The sequence below is a fragment of the Cavia porcellus genome, unplaced genomic scaffold, assembly GCF_034190915.1.
Source record: "Cavia porcellus strain 051 isolate PalLab524CR breed Dunkin Hartley unplaced genomic scaffold, mCavPor4.1 scaffold_12, whole genome shotgun sequence".
Lineage (NCBI taxonomy): Eukaryota > Metazoa > Chordata > Mammalia > Rodentia > Caviidae > Cavia > Cavia porcellus.
In genome coordinates, this window is record NW_026947495.1 from 76545771 (window position 1) to 76565310 (window position 19540).

A 19540-nucleotide genomic window follows, 5' to 3' on the forward strand; every position below is an offset into this window, starting at 1 on the left:
TTCACTTTGTTTGGAATTCTGGGTGCTATCAAATGTTGAAAGATGGTAGCAGTATCTGATTTGTGGCAAGAACAGACACAGCACACTCCTGTCCCTCTGTCTGTCTCTCCTTCTCGGACATAGTTGGAAACATTCACCAGGAATTAGAAGGAATCTCACTTCTCACTTTACTGTCCGCATTATCTGGGTATTTAAAATTTACTTGTACAGTGGACAGGTATTACTCTCTGGGCACAAAGAAAACAGCCTTTAAAAACTTTTCCCATTATAAATTTAAAACTTTATGATTTTATTTTATTTTGGTTTTGTTTTTTAAAATTATTTTTTGAGACAGGGTCTCACTGTGCAATTCAGGCTGGCCTTGGGCTAACTGTGTAACCCAGGCTGTTCTTAAACTAGCAAGGATCCCCCCTACCTTAGCCTCCCAGGTGCTGGGATTACACGCGTGAGCCACCATGCCCAGTTTATTTTTTTTTAAAGGTGCCTTTTTTTTTCTGTTTCTGTGTAAATTTTACTAGTTTGCCTCTGTAAGAACCAATTTCTCACCAAGTGCCTGGTGGCACCCCACCATTCCTAGGGGCATCCATAGACTGCTGCCTAGGTCGCTCCAATTTGCCCATAAAGAAATTCAGGGTCACTGGCTGCTCCGGTCGGGTCTCGGGTCTCAGCCAGGAAGTGTCAGGTTAAGATGCAAGTCCAGACTTCCTCTTTCTAAGCCTCCTGTTCTTTCTACCCCAGGAATTGGCATCGGTGAATAACAATAATATCCCAGGGTTCAAATTTGTAATACAAAGGTGTGGAATAGGGAACCTTTGAAATCCAGCCTGCCCTAGCTTTCTATGAATTACTGCAGTCTAGGACAAAATTAACACTGTATCATTGACGATATGTATTCAAGAGAGATATAAGGACTATGGATTCCCCAAGTAAAAGAGTTTTGCCTGAGAATAAATTACAGAACATTATGGCAGTAATCCAACAGGGTAGAAGGCCAAACATCACCTTGTACCCCACACCCTCATGTTCGGGCAGAGGACAAAGCCAAACTCTTGCTGGTTGTGGGCTCCTTCTCCATGTCCTTTAAATAAAAACCTTTGTTTTATACTCTGTTCCTTTATTGCACCAGAAAACTCTTTAACACAAAGTGCCAAAAAAGTCCCGATCATTATGAAGTCCAGTTATCTTGCTTTCGGTTTCTATTCCTGTCTTATATATAATTACCAACACCCAAAATGATCTTGAGTTTTATTTTCACTTTTGCAATCACTTATCAGTGCTAAGCAAGGGATCTGGAAACCCAGAAGGCTGCAAGCTGTGATATTCACTGGGCTCGGAGCTTCCCGAGAGAGTGGCTGTGCTGGCCGAGACAGCTGTTTCCATCGACTGTTCCAGGAATTCTCAGAAATAACGGGGAGAGGCCAGGGTGACGGTGACCTAGCCCATGCTTCCAGGCAGGGCCTGCTTCCAGGGGCTGCAGATGGGATCCCACAGGATCTTCTCCCTCGACCACAAACAAGCAAGCTGTACTCAGCTGGGCCAGTCCATCAGGTCACAGCCAGCAGTCACCGAGTGGCCCACTTCCCTGGTGGACTCAGAAGGAACAAACACCAAGTGACTGCAAAGGGTAGAGTTCAAACTGAATAGATATCAAAGAGATAGAGCCATGTGGCCTTTTACTTACCTCTTGGCTTGAGTGTGTGTGTTTACCTGTGTCACATCCACCCTGTTGCCAGTAACCCCTCATGACAGCTGCTCCGAGGTCTTCTCCCTGCTCTCAGTGAGAGTAAAGCCTGTTGACCGGACAGTCTTCTTCCATGATTAAAGACCCAGGACCCCATCTCAAAAGACTTCTTTTGAAAGACAGATGCTTATGAAACTGGCCTGAGAGCTGATTGTGTTTTAAAAGGCACGCTCCCAAACGCCTCTCCTAAGAACACTTGAGCAGCTTCTGAGGACTGTCTAATGCACTGATTACCAGTTTCTGGCCCTTGAGCACGCTGTCGCTTAATGAACCATTAAACAGAGCTAATTATTATCGATACATGGCAACCCTCAAAACCCTTCCTGGTCTTTGTCTTGCCACGTGTACTCTTTAGCAAAAGACAGGTGGGGACAAGGGATAGAGGGAAGAGAAGGGAAAGAAAAAAGAATTAAGGTGTACATGTTATCAACTCCCCATGAGGAACATAGGTTTTATGTACTTCGAACATGTACTAATAAAAATAAAATTAAAGGGCCGGGGATTTAGCTTAGCAAGCATAAGCACCTGCCTGGCAAGTGCAAGGTCGTGAGTTCGATCCCCAGTACCAAAAAATTAAAATAAAAAACAAAATCAGAGAGGGCTGATGCCATCCCAGGTGCTGCCCTGAGGCAGACTAAGCTCTTACTTGCCATCGAGAGTCTCTTTGTAAGTGGCCTCTGTCCCAACCCTGCAGCACATCTATACAATTCTTTTTTCTTCCTCCTCATACAATTTTTAGCCTCCAAGGAATACAGGGAAGTTAGTCAAAAAGGTGTGGAAGACTGGTTCCCGTCGGTGTTCCCTCTTTTGGTCATGTTTCCATATTTGTAGCTCTTCAAACAAATAAGAATGTCTTCAGAGTTTACTTTGGGGGAGGGCATTCGGGGAAAAGAGGTGAGTGCTCCTGGCTCCTAGATGTAAATCTGCAAAGGACTGAAATCTAAATGGTATTTATATACAACGGAGTACAACTATGCCATAAAGAAATAAAAATTTAAATCATCTGTAGGATGATGGATGCACTTTGAAACTATAATGTTAAGTGAAATAAATCAGACACACAAGCTTAAGTATCACGTGATTTCTCTTATATGAGAAACCCAAAGTATAAATTAAACAGAAAATGAAAAGATAGTAATAGCAAAGGGAAAGATAGATCTTTTGAAAATGGGTAAGAGACCAGGAGATGGAGGGGAGAGAGGCAAAGGAAATGAAAAAAGAATTAACTTATACAGACATGTACCGACTCCCCACAAGGAGTAAGGTCACTGTGTTCTGCAGACATGGAGTTTTAAAAAGAACGTATCTAAAGCTCTTAACCATGCTCGACACATCGCCAACACCTGTTAAATGTTAGTTCTTACGTCATAGTAATTTTATCATCGTGGATTCCATCACTTTGTTGCTAGCAACAATGACTGAGCTTCCATGGCCAAGTCACAGGGCACCGTGTAATCCACAACGGATTGCACAAATTGCTCAGTGTGCACCGGCCTCTAGGACCCGGAACTAGAAAAGAATGCATTTAGCTTTCCTGCCTCTTGCAAAGGGGAGTGAGCTGAAATAGCCCGGAGATTACAGTTTTAAGAACTCTGATAGGAAATATTTGCAAAATTTTGGACATTCACAAGCTTCCTGAGAAGCCACAGACCCAGGGACTTTGCTGAGCTGTCAAGTGGAATTGGGAGGAGGGGGGACAGGAAGTGAGTTGCTCTGCTCCGCAGGGTGGCTGGGCGCCCCAGGAGCATCTCCTCTTCCTGGCGTGATCAGTGGGATCATTATTTTATCTGCGCCCCAACTGTTACTTCCAGTCACACAAATAAAGATCTTAGAAAGCAATTGTTCTCAGTGAGGAAGTCAAGGTTGTCACAAATCATTGTATGTGATGTGCAATTTGGAAGTAGTTTCAGTGCCACGAATGATTCTTTTATATTAAACAAACAAAAGGTGCTAAGGTGAGTACTTTTACCCAATGCAACAGGGATTCTTGCAGTGAAAATGGAACTTTGACGAAAGCTGAAAAGGTAGTAATTGCATCCTGTGGATACTTCCTACACCTGTGGAAGTACTTTTCTCAGCTTATACATTACAGCATCGCTTGCAGCACAAAAGACTGGAAATGATGTCCACCAATGGGAGAGTAATAAAATAAATTACAGAACCATCACTCAAATAAAGGACTTCTATCTGGAACATATAGAGAACTGAAGAAAAAAATCAGGGCCGCAAAATTCAAAGACCCAATCCAAAAATGGGGATCTGGGATGAATGCACAGTTCTCAGATGCAGAAATACAAATGGCAAATAAATATGTGAAAATATGACCAGTATCACTGGTCATTTGAGAGTACAGATTAAGACAACCCTGAGATTCCATCTCACTCCAGAAAGAATGGCCAAGATAAAGAAAACTACCACCAACAAATGCTGGAGAGGCTGGGGGGAAAAAGGAACTCTCCTGTCCTGTTGGTGGGAGTGCAACCATTGTGGAAATGAGTGTGCAGATTCCTCAAAAAACTAGGATTAGAGTTTCCATTTGACCCAGCTATCTCCCTTCTGGGTATTTGTCCTGAATTGAAAACATCAAACCATAGTGATATATGTGCACCCATATATACAGCAGCATAATTCGTAATAGCCAGATCTTGGTAGCAACCCAAATGTCCATCAACTGAGGAATGGATAAAAAAGATGTGGCATTTTTATACAATGGTGTACTACTCAGCTATAAAGAAGGATAAACTAGAGGCCATTATAGGTAAACTATAGACCATACTCAAAATAAATCAGACCTGCATGTATAAACACCATATTGTCTCTCTACAGAAAAGAAAATATTGTCTCTCACCACACTGTCTCTCTATAGTAAAGAAAAGGCTGTGTTAAGTAGGGTATCTGTCAGTGAAATACAAAGAAAGCCAAGAAATGGATACAATGTTTCTGTTTTCCTGAATCTTGGAACTTCAAAGGTTTCTAGAAATACTTTTCAGAAAAGTCAGGCAATTATGGTATCATGAACATCGCTGGCCGTTTATCCTTAGGCAGATCTGTGATAGACATTCTTGTCTTCCCGGAATTCCTTCTCGTGCTGGGTTAGCAAAGCCTGCCTCAGAACTCCCCGCTCCCCGCATGTCCCTCCAGCACTGAGCCGGCCCCACTCACGGGTCAGCTGCTGTGCTCAGTTGCCTGTGGCTGCCGGGGTTGGGAGACCAATCTCACAATCCCACCTCCGTGGCCAGTATTTCATTGGCTGTCAGGCACCAATCCAGAAAGGACATTAGACAAAAAAAGGAGCTGGTGACAAATGTTTCCAACTAACATCAGATGTCCTGTAGTGGACAACTGGTGAGGAAGTACATTGCAAACTCTGTATTGATCTTTGCGATTTTCTGTAAATGTAAAATTGTCCAAAAGTTAATAGTTTATGCATGCATGTGTGTATACAGAGATTAAAATTAAGTGCTTGTTATTACCAACTCAAATGTATTTTCAAATTAAGAGAAAATTCTTTGAAAGTTATTAAAATTTTTTTTACTGAGTTATTTTAATTTTGGTCTTTTAAAAACTACTTTCAACTTTTATTATTTTATTTTTTGTGATTTTCCAGGCTTTCTTCTGTATTACTTTAGAAAGTCAATGATCACTCATAAAACCAACTTGGTTAATGTGAATTCAACTACCTTGTAGTCCACAATTGCTAGTGAATTGTTCAAAAATTGCCATTCAGAGTTTCATGTTGTCTGTTTTGTTTTGACAAAAATCAAATAAAGGACATGGATATATACAATACGGGTGTGAAGACTTTTACATCAATTAAACTCATTTATTCTTTTAACTCACTTAATGCATGAAAGATGCTAATAGAACAAATTGATTGAGAGATTGGTGATTGAATCTCCCAAACTGAACATTTTCCATTATCTGTTTTTTGTGTTAATGTGAATCCTCATTTTTTTTTTTTTTTTTTTTTTTTTTTTTTTTTTTTGGTACTGTGGATCAAACTCACGACCTTGCACTTGCCAGGCAGACGCTTATGCCACTGAGCTAAATCCCCAGCTCATTGGCCTTTCAGATATGATCACAACTAGATGACCACCATTCAGATTAGATTCATAATGAGGCAGTTTTGAATTCAGAATAGCCAGTGACTGATTGGTTACATTTCACAACAGCTATCTTGTCTAGTTTTTTCCTTACATGTTTTCAGTTATCATGAGCCTTTGAGAATATTTGATGAGATTCCTTGATGGGTAATAGATCAGGCCAAGGGGAATTGACTCCTCTTATACAATATGACTTCCAGGCTGAGGCCGAGTAAGCAGATTCTCATGTGCCCACAAAATGTATGGTTTCCAGTGTCTGCTAGACCTTTAATTTATCTTCCCGGGACAGCTCTAGACATTGATCAACGAAGATTCTATTCTGTGTACTTTCTGGCACACTTTTCCGTAGAGGGTCAAGTAGTAAATAATGTGGGCTTTGGGAGTGGTGCTGTCTCTGTCACTACTCAGTTCTGTCCTTGAGGCTTGCAAACAGTCATATATGACAAATGGATCTGAGGCTGCAATTTGACAATTTTTGATCCCTGTTCAATTTGCTTTGTTTTAAAATTTAATCTGTAAGCACATCGTTCCATTTTGGGGACAGTGCCCAGGATAACTTACATTTAATTAGAACTGTTTATGCTGACTTGTGTGATACTGACTCAGTTTCCTGTATCATGCAGTAGCGACACACACTTTGGAACCAGAGACATACGGCTGGAATTTTAGTCCTGCCCGGCAGAGGCCATGTGATCCGGAAGCTTCCTTCTCTCATCTGTGGAATGCGGATAATAACTCCTATTTAGAGGGAAGTTGCAATGATTGAATGAGAATGGATGCCACGCACCTGACACAGAGAAAATGCTACAGGAAACTAGTTTTCTTCCCCAACCCTGTAAGAACACCCTCCTCTACGCACGTGGAAAGTGGAAATCCTTTCTCAGGTTTCAGAAATTTAAAATGATTTCAAACAAACTTTAATTTCAGATGATGCTATTTTTAAAAACCTGTCCCCAATTTCTGGGAACCCATTTTGCCTAATTCTTGCAACTTCTCACATGTTAACCACAACCTGTCATCAAAGTGTCCGAAGCCTTTGATTCTGCTAATTCTCTAGGAAGTAAAGCCAAACTAGAAAAATACAGGGCCAGATTTGCAGCAGCCACAGCGCAGAAGAGATGTTAGAGAAAACAATTAAGATTTTATTTGAAGCATGCTGTGACCATATCCAAGCTTTTTAGAACTGGCTTTATCATAAAACTGCTTAGGGAATTTTCTTCCAGTGCCCTAAGTACTGGGTAGTGAAAACAATATACTTGAAATTATTTCACTTTGAAAAATGTAATAAAATATATACATACACATGTGAAAAATTAGTAGTGAGAAGCATGTTCATCGCTGGAGTGTGAGATGATGTGTTTATTAACTTGTGTAAACATACTTAGATATTATAGAAATGGGTTTAGCATTAGACTTTTATACTTGGAGAATATGAATTCCTTCTGTAATTAAAAATACTTGCTTCCTCACTTGGAAAATTATTACCCTCAATACTAACATGGCTACTTAACATGTGCAAAGCAATAATATCTTCGGAGAAGTAGTGTAGTACAAAAGCAATACAATTTAGAGACATAATAGCTCCCAGAGCTGGAAGCTATTATCCATTCTCCTGAGATTTGAGGATGGGGTGCCGGTCAGGAAGTACAGTCCTGGACTCTTGGCCTCAGGGCTCTGATATGTGACTCACCGTATTTGCTTCTGGTTCATTTATTTATTCATTTATTCAATTATACATTTACTCTGGAATGAAGTGGTGTACTAAGGGATTGGAAGATATTTCGTTCAGGGGTAAACAGATGAACTGATTACACTATGTTTTCTAAACAGTGTGGTAGAAATATGTACCAAGAGCTCAGAGCGATAGGGAGGGCTGTAAGCTACCAGGCCTGGGTAAGTGTGTGGGAGGCCTCTCAGAGAGTCTTCAGAGTCAGAGAGGCTTCCCAGGGCAAATTGTGCTTGAGCTGGGCACACAAGTCCCCGATGGTGTTCTCAGGATGCAGAAACCAGGAATTGTAGACAGGGCGGAGCGCATGATCCAAATCAAAGCAGCACGCGAGTGCACTTTGCATCTGAGTGTATTTGTGAGTGGGTTGACGTGGCTGAAACATGGTGGTGTGGTGATAGTCAGTGGAAATTTCATGGCCTAATAGGTCTTGGTCTTTCATCTAGTTGGCCAGTGATTTCTTGTCTGTCATACTAGGTTTTTTTCTTTAATGTCTATGTTTTCAATGGCCAGAAATCCATATACATCACTGGTGTGTTTGTACAGACATGCCTCTTACCTTGGCTGATCAGAATTTATAAGAGTTCTAGGAGGCTGAGGCAGGAGGTTTGCAGCTTTGAGACAAACCCGGGGAACTTAGATCATTTTTAAATGAAAATAATAAAAATTTTAAAAAATAATAATTAAAAAGGGGTGAGGATACAGTTAAGGACTGAGCTCCCTGAACTCAATCTGGACTCAATTTAGTGCCTAAATAAATTAATTAGTGAACGAGTAAATTAGGGACCAGCACAGGAAGTATTTTAATCCAACCACCAGGCCTCATTAGAACTGGAGCTTTGTCTGTTCATCTCAGGGACTATGTAGCTACTCTGGTGTCCCAAAAGCAACCCGGGAGTTGTCACCAAGTGGAGCTGCATCTCTTCTTCCTGCCTGAGATCCCCTTCCGTTCCTTTCGGTTTCCCTCTTCCCAGCTTCTCCCTCCTGCTGTTAATTTTGTCCATCGATCACAAGTTTGTCGGTCCACTGGTCTCTGTGTATTCATTGCTTCTGCTTATGGACACTGCTTAGCTGCCCAGTTTCCTGGCTTCTCCCACTCTCAGCCTTGTGTGTGCCTGTCTACTTCTGTGCAGAAGAGCACTAAGCAGCACCCTTGGGTGCTGTTCTTACATCTGTTTGCCAGGCCAGCATCTGGGAGCCCAGGGTTCAATGGGGCTCTGGCCATTCACTGAATGGAAAGTCGGCCACTGTATCTAAAAACGGTCACCAAGTAGAGTCCACGCAAAATACCCGGTCTCCTTCAGGCAGCCCCGGGTTTTGGAGTATACCCCAAACAGGTGCCCATGTGTGTGACCAGCCCTGGACACAAGCCCCGGGCACTGAGTTTGCAGTGAGCTTTCCTGGCAGGCTGATTTCCTGCTTGTTGGCACAGCCTAGTGCTGAAGGGACAAAGTGCCTTTCGTGGGACCGCATAGGAAAAGACTCTTGACAGCTGGACCTGGCTTCCTGAACTTTGCCCTCCATGCCTTTTCCCTGTGATGTTTCTGCTGTTTCCTGTCACTGGCACGGCCATATGGAGGATGATACATGCCGAGTCCTGAGGGACCTTCTGGCAAATCCTCAAACCTGTGGATTGGTGGTGAGCCCTGGATGGCAGCTTCACTTTGGGACTCCTCAGGAAAGCCTCTCTCCCTCACAGTACACTGCTGTCACAGTTTGTCTAGATGTCCCTCAAAGCCTTGTGTAGTCTTAGATAGGGCTTTTTCAGAGGTTGCTGGATCCAGAGTGTGACTGATTCATGGTGCACTGCTAGGATTAAGGGTGGATGATTCCTTAATCAGCCCGCTGATTGGCTTGGCCCTGCCCTAATCCCAGCAGCCTGGATATATTATATGGGGCAGAAAGAGGCCTGTCTTGCTCTCCTATGTTCTGTCCACCGTGAACTGTTCTCCTTTGCCATGTGCCAAATTGAGTTAAATAAACCCTTCCCCTCTTAACTTTGGGTGTCGGGTATTTTGTCTCAGCAATGAGAAAAGTAATGAAGACAACTTAGGCCCTGTCATGCTCTGATATCTGGCTGTCATCATCATCTAATATCACCCCCTTGACACACACTTCTAGTGATGCTAGATTCCTGGCTGCTCCTCAATCCATGAATGTCCTCATTCAAAGCATTGGACCTGCATTTCCCTCTGCTTTTGCTCCCCAATAGCTGCCTAGTAGCTGTTTCATCTGCACACATACCTCCTCTGTTCTCCGTGGAAATACCAGGGCACTGACTGAAGGCTTGGCACACGGCCCCCAGCAATAAAGTCCACTTGCCCATGTCCCTTGCTGATGGCTGTGGCTTTGTGACTAAGTGCAAGTCAGTGGCAGGGAAGTGGGAGCCAGGCTTTTTGGTCAAGCTCAGCCAGGAGCTTAAGGTGGCCCTAACCCTTCTAATGTAAATCCTGATCTCTCCTCTCTTTGAAGACAGCTACTGAGTAACCTCTGTAGAGCCTGGTACCCTATGAGCCCCATTTTGCGGGCATAATGGGGAAGCAGACACATAGACTATTACCCCGTGGGAAATCTCAGCTGTGGAAAAGCACTGTAGTAATGCCCTCCAATGAGTCACGTCCTCTGTGTCCACACATGCTTCTTTGCAAAACAACAATTTTTATCTTCCAATCAAAAGGCAGAGATAGGAGCTGAAAAGAAGCAGCAGAGGATATCTCTTCACCCTGTGAATCAGAGTGGGACTTTGTCCCGCAGGATGAGACAAAGGTGACATTGTGTTAGTTCTAGAACCAGGCCTTAAGAGGCCTTGAAGCTTCTCCTTATCCTCTTGGAAGCCTAAGGTTATTGTGCTGTGAGGCTGGTGAATCTTAGAGGGCCTAAAGACCACATGGAGAACCCTACAGGTGCCCAGTGCCGAGGGCAGAGCTGGCTCTGTGAGTGAGGGATTCCAGCAGGCTTTGGAACTAAGATGGCACCCACCCTCCCCAATCCTGTGTCCCAAAATGGCGCTTTTGGAAGTGACTAGATCCTGTTAGCTCATCAGCGCATTAGCTTGCTGCTTGACTTATTTGGAACTTGATGGCTATTGAGAGGAGGTGAGGATTTAAAGGTGGGCCCAGCTGAATGGAGTGGGTAACAGGACGTGAACTTATGGATGGCCGCTTGTCCCCGAACCCTTCCTCTCCTGCTGCTTCTTGGTCTCTGTTTCCCGGCTGCCCTAAGGTAAGCAGCTTTCCTCCGCCTGCCCTTCTGCCGCGCTTCTGCCTGGCACAGGCTGAAAAGCAATGGAGACAGCTGACCCTGGGCTGCAAACTCTAAAGCACCAGCCAAAATCCATCTTTCCTGCTTTCAGTTGTTTTTCTCAGGCGTTTGGTCACAGTGATGACAAAGCTGAGTAATGCACCTTCTCAGACCTCTGGCCTCAGGCGCACTGTCCGATGACGAATGCCCCGAGCCGCATGAGTGCTTCCACACAAGACCACAGGAGCCACTCCCAGGTGAGCAGCCTGCAGGAGTCTGAGAGCAAACAGTTGCTGTTTTAACCCAGTTTTGACAAGGTTTTTCGCATAGCTGGTCATACCTGAGGAAAAAAAATCTGAAAGAGCAATTTAATTAGGTTCTAAAAGGAAATACACAAGCTTTAACTATCTTTAACATTTAAATTAGGGAAATGAATATTCAAGAGTAATAATTATTATTATTATAATAAGAAGAAAGGCAGTAGGATAGTAGAAGAAACATTGGATGAGAAATTAGTAGAATGGGGTTGTGGCCTTCCTTTCATCAACTAGTTTAATGATCTTGAAGGAGTTGCCTGGCCTTTCAGTGTCTAACTTCCTCAGGGGTAGTATGGACCACTCCATTGTTCATTCATTCATTCAAGAAATTTCCATCAGTCCCTACCTTTGGGAACCATTTCATGAGGTCTAAGATGATGAGATACTTTCTATGTGCACTTTCCTGCATAATTTGCTTTTTAAAAAATGTAAGATTACCTTCATAAGCAGCAGCAATAATAAAGATATTGTTAGGAAGTCGAACTGCATCCTTCCTAAAATCCGTATGTTGAAGCCCCAAATCCTCAATGACTCTGAACAGGACTATATTTGGAGACATGGCCTTTGAATTGGTGATTAAGCTAACATATGTTCTAAATTAAGACGTTAGGGTTGTCCTGATCCACTATGACTAGTGGAGTTCCTTTTTACTTTGCTTTTGAGACAGGTTCTCACTATGTCATTCAGGCTGGCCCCTGGATTCACTATGTACCCTACCTGGCCTCAAGCATGTGGTGATCCTTCTGCCTCAGCCTCCCAGGTGCTGAGACTGCAGGCGAGTACCCCCATGCCTGGCATGGATTTCCTTGTAAGAAAGGAATCTGGACACAGAGAGACCAGGGGCCCAGGGGAAATGGCATGTAAAGCCATGGTGATGTGGTGGCTCCTGGCAAGCCAACAAGGAAGTGGTCAGAAACCCAGTCTACTGCCACCTTGATTTTTGGCTCCTAAGCTGTGGAACGGTGAGGAAATAGATTTCTGTAGCTCATGCTGCCCATATTTAGTATTTTGTTGTGGTGCCCCTGGCAAACTAATGAAGACTTTTTCATATGGGAAAAGAGCTAATGTTTTTAACGAGGTACTGGTCCTTACTGCCCTGAGCCCAAGTTCAAGAAAAACAGCCGTAGTGCACCCTGTACGTGGCCGAGCTGCGGTCATGGGGACGTGAGTGGAAAAAATGCCTAAGCTGAAGTTCTGCGTCACTTCTGGGCCATCTCCACCTTAGGCTGTGAGTCACCTGCGTGAGAGCCCTCTGTACTCCGAGCACGGACAACCCCACTTTGACCACGTGGTCACCCCAGTGGCAGGTGGGAGCCATCTGGGTTCTTGAATGACTGCAAGGAGCGGAGGCCCTCCGAGAGCCTGCAGGGCTCCCTCGGGGCTGCTCCCCTCGGGACTGTAACAGGAAGAGGGAGGTGCCTCCATCTAGTGCAAGCCTCTGCTCAGAGCTGTGTGTTTTTCTGCTGCTGTTTCTCTGGGCCGCTGCCCCTTTTCACTCTGGCGAACAGGACCCATCTCTCCTGTTTTCACAGGGTCTGCCTGCAAGCTTACCCTGCAGGGTGTCCACACCCCTCCTGTTTATCCCACCTGGACACGACAGCTGAGCTGGTGGGTCAGCAGAGGGGTGTATGGAATACTCTCCCTGCTAACGGTGGAACTCCCCTCGAAGGAGAAGCCAGTCAGCTGTCACTGCTTCCTGCCTGGTTTACCCCATGGGTCACTGCCTTGTCCCCTCCGCTCTGCTGCAGACGGCAGTTCTGGGGCCCTGCCTTCGTGGTTTGGCTGTCTGACCCATGGGCACGGCTGCCCTCAGGACTTCCCACCTATCTGTCTCACTTCCTTTCCTGCCTTCGGAGACACCCTTGGCTCAGAAAAAGAAAAAATTCTGGTAAAAGCTTTATACAACCTGGAATGGAAGCTGGCATTTGCCTTACTAGATGCCAAAGAATTATAAATAGAAATAAATATACAGTACTTAAAGCATGGTATATACGGAGAGGAGACAGAGAAATCAGTAAGTGAAAAGTAAGTGAAAAGTGAAAGATAATTTGGAACTAGGTTTTTTAAGATAAAAAAGGGTAAGATTTTAAATAAACTACAAATCTGAGGAAGTGTTATTTTTTAAACTAGGTAACGGGGGAAAATAACTTTCTGATGTACCTTTTATTAGAGATTTGCATCACATTATATTTAGTGACTGATTAACAATTTAAAAATTTAACCATAGCAAAAAGGAGATGATACAGTGGGAAGATACTATCTCTTTATGAGGAAGGCCTACCTCAAGCAAAAAAAAAAAAAAAAATTAAAAATTAAAATAGGAAAAATAATGGATTTGCAAAAAACTGGGTTACTATCACTTGTCAGATTGCAACACCGGTTACACCCAACTCTCAGCCCATCCTCAACCCTCAGTAATGGGCATATGTGGTGTTAGATGCAAAATCATAAGCACTTAACTTTACACTGGCTGATTGCCCTTCAAGTGAGACGCCAGCCTGCTTCCAGGACGTAAGGTGTTTCCCTCGTCCACTGCTCTGCCATTACTTCGTACCTCCTCCTTAGCTTTCAGTCTAGTGCCTCCTGCCCATCCCAGCTCCATGCTGGTGATCCTGATCCGGCTATGGCACTGGGACCAGCAGCCATCAGTCTCTGTCCCCTCCACCCCGCCAGGGCTCCAGCTCCTGTCCCTCCTCCCTACTCACGGCTGAGGATGTGTCTCCAGCAATCTGACCCCACCCCCATCATGACCTTCGGCTACTGTCATCATTTTTCGTATCTTAAAAAAACTGCTCGTCAAAGTCACCAGTGGTCTTCATTTTTGCTGATCCCCAAGGTGGATCCGCAGTTAGAGCTCCCCTGATCGTTCAGCAGTCAGTGATTTACTTCCCTGCCCCATTGTTCCAGAAACATCTGATTCATTCCTCCTCCAGCTGTCACTCTCCTTACTGTGTTCTTCCGGCCTTTTGGTGGCTGAAATTGTCCTTGTCTTTCTACCTCTCTACAAACTACTGTGCACAGTTATCTCCCCATTTCCACCGATGACAGCTTCTCACTGGCTGTGCATACCAAGACTTCGGAGGTCACCCCTGTGTCTTCTTGTCCTGTCTCATTCAGTCTAGGTACAACTTCCACGTGGATCCAGGTGCTGATGACACTGCCCCATGGTGACAGCTCACCCTGGCATGGGTCACCTGACTGTGAGAGGATTAATCCAACAACTCTTGGTAGATTTCCATGCTTTCATCCCGCTGCTTTTCCCCTCCATCCTGGAGTCCAGGGACTTTAGTCAGGCTAACAGGTTGCACAAAAAAAGCCAGACCTGCTAGTGCCCTCCCGGCAGGTGTGTGGGACTGCCTAAGCTCAGGTAGGTGCCGTAGGGTTCGATGGGCCCACCTTTGTATCTTTACTCTGGTGTCACCTTCCCTGACCACTGTCTGCAGCTCTGGCTGTGGAACCTGCACCTCTTCCTTGTTTTATTGGTACCCATCATCTGTAACACTGCCACTTCTAGCACACATTTTATTTATTTTATTGTCTACCCCCTTACACTACAAGCTCTATGAAGTCAGGGAGTCTGGGATTTTTTTTACTGAGACAGCCCCAGCGCTGCCACACCATGCACTGTTCAAGAAAAACGGGTCAAATAAACAAATGGGTTATGTTTAATACCTGTAGGAAAGGAAAAGGGGTATAAATCTCTTCAAACTTCCCTGTTCGATAATACACATTAGCAGAAGTCTGAAATACGCACTCAGTCCCACACCCAAGAAATGTATGCTTCCTACTACAGGGCACGGTCCCAGAGTATTAATAGGTAGAAAACAAAGAATATTATTTTGAAAATAAATATCTTCATCTGCTGTGGTTCTCAAAGTTGATTATACATTGTTAAAACTTGGAGAGCTTTTTAAGAAAATTAAGAGGGGCTGGGGATATAGCTCAGTGGCACAGCACCTGCCTGGGAAGCACGAGGTTGTGGGTTCCATCCCCGGTAATCAAAAGAAAAAAGAAAAAAAAAAAAAAGGCAAAAAAGTGTTTAGGCCTTAGGCTGATTCCACTGGTGTGGACCAGCTGTCTCTTTTTCCACGCTGTTAGCAGCCTTTGGTGATTGCCCTGAAAGCCATTACTTCATTAAGGGGTAAAGGTGGTAATCCTGTTAACGGCTCCTGTTTCTTTTTTTTTTTTTTAAACACAAAATGATGGGTTCAAGCATATTTTCTGTAAGCACCCTTCCGAGTGGACCACTGTGTTCGTGAGAAATGCTCTCTGTTAGGGGTGAATGTGGGCATGTTTTCTGTTTTCCCCTGGTGACCTATCGCTGTGTGTGCGCTTGCACGGGTGGAAGCTGGGTTCTGTAGTCACTCAAACGCCAGTGTGTCAGACACAGTGCCATGAACTCACACGCACTTTTCTGGACTGATTAAGGACAGCAATCTGCAGTTGGGTGAGCTGGGTTTTCACCCTGATCTTCTATTGTGTTGTATCCTTTTTCATTCATCTTTGCATAGGTCACTGGGAAACCTCAACAAACTGGTAACTTTTTTTGAGGATTCTAGCCATATCTCCTAGATCATTAGGACTTCTGACTCTACAAAAGCCTTCTCCACCTTCTCTCTTTTTTCCATGTGAATTGTAGAATTTCCTACAATATCCCTTTAAGGACGTGGACCATTAATATTTACTCTAATTAAATTAACCTCCCAACAATAAAAGCTTTAGCAGTCTCTAGCTCAGCTGGCAGTAGTATTGTGGATTTTTTTTCATAAATAAATTCAGGCAAACATTTAGAGGCATCATGCACTTTAAAGGTTTTTACAAGTGGAAAGTTGTTCATTTTATCTACAGAGCTGGGATTTAAAATGCATACATACACGAATTTGTTCTTAAATCCCAGCTCCGTAATTTACTATAAAGTGAGAACAATCACTTCACCTACATTATAAATACAGTAAGTGTGAAGTACTTATAAGTGTAAAATTCCTGGAATATAGCAGGCGAAATTCATTAAGAATCATTTACTCTCCCTCCTACTGATACAATGACATTTTCTTTAAAGCAAGCTATTTGTCCTAAAAAGTGACTTTCTCTGTTTAAATGCTTAATAGGACTTTTGAATGCATTGTAATCACGATTTGTGTGGTTACTGCTTTCAGTTAAATCTTTTTAAGATTAAAACCTTTTTTTGTTTTTTATTGACCGTGCCATTATGTTACACAGTGGATATCTCTCTGTGAGAACACTGTGGTTCTTATTAATTTTTTTATTGTTACATTTCACCACACAAACATTGGTCTGGTATCAAGCATTCCTTGGTAAGCTGTTTTATTGGCGGTGTAATAGTTTTCAATAGATGGATAGTGCAAACAAAGTGAAAATGAAGTTGATAAGACCAGAAACCTTGAAAACGTTGGAGTGTGCATGGGTTCTGGGCGTTGGAGGAAATTTACTGAAAAGCTTTTATGAAAGAAAACCCAGACAACCAGAACCTTCTCTGTCCAGGACATTCTGGTGTAAGTCCTTCTGTAGTGCAGTATATTGAGTCTCACTGAGCAACCTTAAGCAGCATTGTGGTGTTGAGATTCATTGCATAAACAAGAGTCTTAGACTAAGTTTATGTTGTGGCCTTTAAAAAAAGAAATGAAGAAGGCCCAAAACAAACAGCTTTAGAAGAAGTCTGAAGAGTAACCTCACCCATAGTCCAACAAAGCAGCAATGCAATCACTGTGCTCTCATGGGCGGGCTGAGCCACATTTGTTTCATTAGAGAGAAAATATTTTTATTATGTGCATAGTGAGAGTTCTCCTGAATCCCCTGTTCTGTCTTTATCAGCCACCATCTTTAAGGAGTGTCTTGAGAATAGCTGAAAGTATCTAACTGGAGCTGGAGAGCTCCTGCACTGGCACTGGCACTGGCCACACTCTGGTTTTGCAAGGTTGTCTTTAGTTTTGGAGGAGGAAGCACAGGGCTGCCATTTCCTTTCTTAGAACCGCAGAGTCAGGAGGGAAGGCAGTGGGCGTTCAGCTGAGTTCTGGAAGAGGGGTAAATCAGGCAGGGCTGGGCTGGGCACTTCCGCTTCTGTAAAGTTTTCTGGTTCCTCTTTATAGAATACCAGTATAACTGTTCTAAGCAGCATTACCTCATCTTCTTTCTGGAGAAAACCAGATTTCAGCATGGTTACATTTTTTTTGGTCCAAATTTGGCCACGAGTCTGTTCCACATTCTTAATCGGCTTCCTATCTTATCTAGTCTTCATCTTTTAAAAAATGCTCTTCAAACCTTAACAAGCTCTGGTTTAAAAACAGCTTCTATGCAAATATTTTGCCTACATTTAAAACTGTAGCTCTGAAGACAGTTCAGTGGAAGTGAGCTGCAGACAACCATTGTAGAATCCCAGGTTCTTTTATTTTCTCCTTTTTTTTTTTTGTCGGTAGCAGGGATTGAACTCAGGACCATTTGCTGACAAGGCAGGCGCTTATGCCGTTGAGCTAAATCCACAGCCCAAATTCCAGGTTCCTATTTGGATTTGAAGATGGGGGCCAAGGCTGCTGGCCTGTAGCCCTGCTAAATGCTGTTTTTATTTCATGTTGAAATTAATCTCATAACATTACCTTATACCACATTCCAGTATTAAATCAATGTCTTTGACACTCAGGGCTTGCCTATGAAATGAAAATTTCTGCTTCCTTAAAAATATCTCGTGTTTAAAAAAAAAATCTCGTGTTTTATTTATGTTGGGATTGTTCTTGAAATTACCTTCTAGGGCAGTAATATACTTATGCTCCTTGTCTGCAGATATTTAGAAGTGGTGGTTTATCTAAAAACATTTAGAAAGAAGAGAAATTTAGAGACAGGGTCTCCTTATGTAGGTCTCCTTATGTAGCTGGCTTTGAATTCGTGGTTATCTTCCTGCCTCAGCCTCCTGAGTGCTGGGATTACACACACATGCTTTTGACAAACAAAATTCTCTGACATTCTTCCCAACATTTCCGTGACTGGGCAGTTAGCCTGAGGATGTTTTAAAGCCGTATTATATATTCTGCTGCTATTTTATCTCTTCGATCTATTTTGGACTCCTAAAAATTCCACCACTGCAATTTGAGTTAGGGTTCGCTTACCTACCCTGGGGTAAAGAATATCTAGATTCAAAAATTCAGGCTGGCCCTTCTCAATATATTGTCTCTGGTGAATTTCCTCACTTACAAAATGGAGATTAAAATTAACATTCATTATATAGGTTCATGGGAGAACTCAATCACAAATTTTTTCCTTTCTTTTTTGGTCTTTTGGCGACAGAGTCTATCAGTTCAGGCTGGTCTTGAATTTGCAAGATCAGCCTTCCAAGTGCTGGGATTACCCAGTGCGGTAACATGCCTGGCTACTCTTTTTATTTATTTATTTACTTATTTTAACTTTTAATCGGTACCAGGGATCAAACTCATCACCTCCTGCTTGCAAGGCAGGTGCTTACGCCGCTGAGCTAAATCCCCAGCCCCCTCCTGGCTACTCTTTTACACAGAAAATTAATGAGGATTAAATACTGTGCCCTTATCTACTATTTGCTAGGGGTCAATTAGGATCTAATCTCACCTTCTATAAAGCAGAGATCCTAGTTTCACTTTCCAGGTGATTAAGTTACACAGGAAGGCTAACCAGTTGTTCTAATAGTTGAACCCCACGTTTCACTACAAGTACACGAAATTTTCGTTTTTCTTCAGGTTATGCCGCAGGGTCTCTCGACGTTGTTGTATGATTAATTCCTTTTGGTTGTATTAAAAATAGGTGCAAATTAAGAGAAAACTCCCGCGGGGACTGGGGAAGGAAAACCGAAAAACCTGCAAAGGAAGTGAACTAACTTCTAGTCTACCTACTCAGTATAACCGAGTGGTTGATCAGTGTTGAAGACCTGCCTCTTTACGACCCTCTCTTTCTGAATCTCAACTTAAAAATGCCTAAACAGAGAAGCTGAACTCGTTCCCAAATTCCCTTCCAGCCCGAAAACAAAAGTCCACTCTCGCGGCCCCGGATCTCTTCACCATCCTGCCCTTTTCCGTGACCCCGAGCCAGCCTCACGGTTCCCTACTCGACCGCAAACTTTAGTACCCTCAGAGTGCCAAACGCCACCGATCCTCGTGACCACAAGATAAACGGTAGGGGGTGCGCCCCCGCGGAGGAACAGGAAGAAGCCGCGTCCGGGGTGACTGGAGACGCCAGCCACACTAGGAGAACGGGGGGGGGATGACGTCACGCAGCGGGCCCAGCAGACAGCGGATTGGACGGTTGAGAGGGCGTGGCCCTTTCTGACAGCCCGGGGAGGAGCCAAAACAGCCGCACAGGCGCCGTCAGTCGCCCCGCCCTTTAGTTTCCCGACCCTTCGCCGGGCGGGCGTGGCGGCGGGCGTGGCGGCGGGCGT

General features: G+C 43.7%; 2 long non-coding RNA genes across 3 annotated transcripts; both read right to left on the reverse strand.

Annotated features, from left to right (window-relative positions):
• Positions 1–1233: 1233 nt before the first annotated feature.
• Positions 1234–2526, reverse strand: LOC134478337 (uncharacterized). 2 transcript variants are annotated; one of them, XR_010050932.1, is made up of 2 exons: positions 2388–2526; positions 1234–1768 (listed from the first exon to the last, which is right to left on the reverse strand). It is a non-coding gene; the product is annotated as an uncharacterized LOC134478337 (long non-coding RNA). The 2 variants fall into 2 exon arrangements; XR_010050933.1 differs by having other exon boundaries at positions 1234–1773; positions 2388–2525.
• Positions 2527–16423: 13897 nt separating this feature from the next.
• Positions 16424–19531, reverse strand: LOC134478338 (uncharacterized). The gene is made up of 2 exons (XR_010050934.1): positions 18718–19531; positions 16424–17944 (listed from the first exon to the last, which is right to left on the reverse strand). It is a non-coding gene; the product is annotated as an uncharacterized LOC134478338 (long non-coding RNA).
• Positions 19532–19540: the final 9 nt, after the last annotated feature.